The sequence below is a fragment of the Megascapheus bottae genome, chromosome 13 (genome assembly GCF_031878675.1).
Source record: "Megascapheus bottae isolate mThoBot1 chromosome 13, mThoBot2.hap1, whole genome shotgun sequence".
In the NCBI taxonomy this organism is placed as follows: Eukaryota; Metazoa; Chordata; class Mammalia; order Rodentia; family Geomyidae; genus Megascapheus; species Megascapheus bottae.
Window position 1 is genome coordinate 29,861,612 of NC_143521.1, and position 4,182 is coordinate 29,865,793.

At 42.4% G+C, this 4,182-nt stretch overlaps 1 pseudogene; it reads left to right on the forward strand.

Moving 5' to 3' along the window:
- Positions 1 to 1,236: 1,236 nt before the first annotated feature.
- Positions 1,237 to 3,436, forward strand: LOC150055744 (heat shock cognate 71 kDa protein pseudogene; annotated as a pseudogene).
- Positions 3,437 to 4,182: the final 746 nt, after the last annotated feature.

Sequence of the window (4,182 nt, forward strand, 5' to 3'; positions counted from 1 at the left end):
TTCCTCTCATTTTTTTTTTTTTGTCAGATGTGGTACTTGAACTCTGGGCCTAGGAGCTGTCCCTGAGCTCTTCAGCTGAAGACTAGTGCTCTGCTACTTTGAGCCACAGTGCCACCTCTGGTTATCTGGGGGTTAATAGGAGTTAAGAGTCTCATAGACTTCCCTGCCCTGGCTGGCTTTGAACTGTGATCCTCAGATCTCAGCCTCTTGAGTAGCTAGGATTATAGGCAGCAGCCACTAGCACCTGACTTCCTTCTCTTTCTTTTTCCCTGGCTTATGAGCAGGAACGGGAATACTTTTAGGCACATGGATACCAAGGAAAAGACAAGAGAGAAAATAATTGTTTTAGAGGAAATCCTTATTTACTTCCTGGCATGATTCCAGTGCATAAAATGAAAATGTTTTCAGAGCAATTATAATGAGGTTTTAACTATGTTAAAATATTGTTTAAGTTGTTGAAGAATATGCTTAGCAATGTTAAAAGTATATTGCATATACAGTTGGTTATTTTCTCTGTAACTGCACTTGGGTCAAGATGCAAATTTAGGATTCTGAGGAATGAAGATCTGGGGAGCTCAATTAGATTAGCTGACATTTGTAAGTTGATAACAATAATATATCTTGCTTGCAGATACTAAGTATATAATATGATTAACATCTCAGATTTAATTAAACAAAATTATTTATGCAAAGCACTGAAAATGTTGCTTGGCAACTAAAAAACCTAATTTAGTGTATTAGAGCATCCCCTACTTATGTCCTAATTAAATTAAACAAAGATGTTAGTTACCTACTATTGTGCCTGAAGTTATAAATTAAGCTAGTTAAGAAAATGTCTTTTAATTTATTTCAGATAAAAATGTACCTTGTTATTATTTTATTTTATTTTTTATTTTTGTAGGCCTTGGAGCTTGAACTTGGCCTGGGCACTGTCCCTGAGCTCTTCGGCTCAAGGCTACTGCCCTACCCTGGGCACCACTTCTGACATTTTTTAGTGGCTAATTGGAATAAGTTTCAAGTCATTATTCTTGAACCTCAGCCTTCTGAGTAGCTAGGAGTATAGTTGTGAGTCATTGATATCTGTCTGTGAATTGAAATCTTAATGGAAGCAATTTACAAAGCAATGAAGAAAGAGGGGGATTTTGGAGGGAAGGAGTAAATGTTTCTCATTCATATGGAAAAATGATTAAATGAAATGGAACTATTAGCTCATTGAACGCGGCGGCAGCTCTCCGGGTGCTCGCGCTCCCTTCACCGGCGGAACCGGGCCTACACATTCGCAGCCATGTCGAAGGGACCTGCAGTTGGCATTGATCTCGGCACCACCTACTCCTGCATGGGCGTCTTCCAGCACGGGAAAGTGGAGATCACTGCCAACGACCAGGGCAACCAGACCACGCCAAGCTACGTGGCCTTCACAGACACCGAATGTCTCATCGGAGATGCCGCAAAGAACCAGGTGGCCATGAACCCCACCAACACTGTTTTCGATGCCAAGCGACTGATTGGACGTAGGTTTGATGACGCTGTCGTCCAGTCTGACATGAAGCACTGGCCCTTCATGGTGGTAAATGATGCAGGCAGACCCAAGGTCCAAGTTGAGTACAAAGGCGAGACAAAAAGCTTCTACCCAGAGGAGGTTTCCTCCATGTTCTCACAAAGATGAAGGAAATCGCAGAAGCCTATGTTGGGAAGACTGTTACCAATGCTGTGGTCACTGTGCCTGCATACTTTAATGACTCTCAGCGCCAGGCAACAAAAGATGCTGGAACCATGGCTGGTCTGAATGTACTGAGAATTATCAACGAACCAACTGCTGCTGCTATTGCTTATGGTTTAGACAAGAAGGTTGGAGCTGAAAGAAACGTGTTGATCTTTGATTTGGGAGGTGGCACTTTGGATGTGTCAATTCTCACTATTGAGGATGGGATCTTCGAGGTCAAGTCGACAGCAGGAGACACTCACTTGGGTGGAGAAGATTTTGACAACCGGATGGTCAACCATTTCATTGCCGAATTCAAGCGCAAGCATAAGAAGGACATCAGTGAGAACAAAAGAGCTGTTCGGCTTCTCCGTACTGCTTGTGAGCGAGCTAAGCGCACCCTCCTCCAGCACGCAGGCCAGTATCGAGATTGACTCCCTCTATGAAGGCATTGACTTCTACACGTCTATCACCCGGGCTCGATTTGAGGAGCTGAATGCTGACCTGTTCCGTGGCACTCTGGATCCTGTGGAAAAAGCCCTTCGTGATGCCAAACTAGACAAGTCACAGATCCATGACATTGTCCTGGTTGGTGGTTCCATCCGTATTCCCAAGATCCAGAAGCTTCTACAAGACTTTTTCAACGGGAAGGAGCTGAATAAGAGCATTAACCCAGATGAAGCTGCTGCTTATGGTGCAGCTGTCCAGGCAGCCATTCTATCTGGAGACAAATCTGAAAACGTTCAGGATTTGCTGCTCTTGGGTGTCACCCCTCTGTCCCTGGGTATTGAGACTGCTGGTGGAGTCATGACTGTTCTCATCAAGCGCAATACAACCATTCCTACCAAACAGACTCAGACCTTCACCACCTACTCTGACAACCAGCCTGGTGTGCTCATTCAGGTGTTTGAAGGTGAGCGCGCCCTGACCAAGGACAACAACCTGCTTGGAAAGTTTGAGCTCACAGGTATACCTCCTGCTCCACGTGGGGTCCCTCAGATCGAGGTCACTTTTGATATTGATGCCAATGGTATCCTCAATGTCTCTGCTGTGGATAAGAGCACCGGAAAGGAGAACAAAATCACAATCACCAACGACAAGGGTCGTCTTAGCAAAGAAGACATTGAACGCATGGTTCAGGAAGCTGAGAAATACAAAGCTGAAGATGAGAAACAGAGGGACAAGGTCATCTCAGAATTCCCTGGAATCTTATGCATTCAACATGAAGGCAACTGTTGAAGATAGAAACTTCAGGGCAAGATCAATGATGAAGACAAATAGAAGATCCTTGATAAGTGCAATGAGATCATCAATGGCTGGATAAGAATCAGACTGCAGAAAAGGAAGAATTTGAACATCAGCAGAAAGAGCTGGAGAAAGTGTGCAACCCCATCATCACCAAGCTGTACCAGAGTGCAGGTGGCATGCCAGAAGGCATGCCAGGGGGCTTCCCTGGTGGAGGAGCTGCTCCCTCAGGCGGCGTTACCTCTGGCCCCACCATCGAGGAGGTTGATTAAGGCAACCCAAATACACATGTAGCATTGTTCCACACAATAAAACGTTCAAAAGACCCAAATTTAGCAACTTCTATAGCAGTTTTAAAAAGTTGAGCTGCTGTAGTAAATTACTGGGCATTCTCAATACTTGAATATGCAACATGTACACAGGGAAAATACAAACATTGCACTTTATAAAGCACTGTATTGTAAGTGGAAAATGCAATGTCTTAAGTAAATATATTTAAAATTGGAAAAAAAGAAATTGAACTATTAAAAAATCTTTGAGTTTATTATGACTATAGACATAATGTTTTATTACATTAATACGTATCTATGATATACAAACCCTTAGCCTAATTTTTATTGTGTTCTAAAAACTAAGTGCCCCTAGATGTCCCTCAGTTGATGAGTGGATCAACAAGTTGTGGTATTTGTACACAATGGAATTCTATGCTGCTGTCAGAAAGAATGGCATTGCCCCATTTGTTAGGAAATGGAAAGACTTAGAAAAAATCATATTAAGTGAAGTAAGCCAGACTCAAAGGAACTTAGGCTCAATGGTTTCCCTCATTTATTATAATTAGTAGAAACCTTGGGCTCTACTAGCAGAGATCTGCAATAGAGCAAAATCTTGATACATAAGGCCATATAGTATGAAGCTAATTGAAAGGACCTCCAGGATATTGAAACAAAAGCCATATAATGAATGATTGTTGTCCTTAATGTACTATGTTGTCTCTCATCTCCTTTGCTGTCCCTTGGGTATCTCATATTGTTACAGTATCTCACTTTGTTATCTGATATATTGAATTTATTTGTATTTGGTTATTTGAAGTTTTATAGAGAAGGGGGGAAAACCAAGACGGGTGGGGAGTGTGTGGGGGGGAGGGAAATGGGTACCAAGACATGTGAAAGGGTATCAATGTACGTGAATTAATGCACCTTCTATCTGGCAAATATCATGTAACCCTTTAACTAATT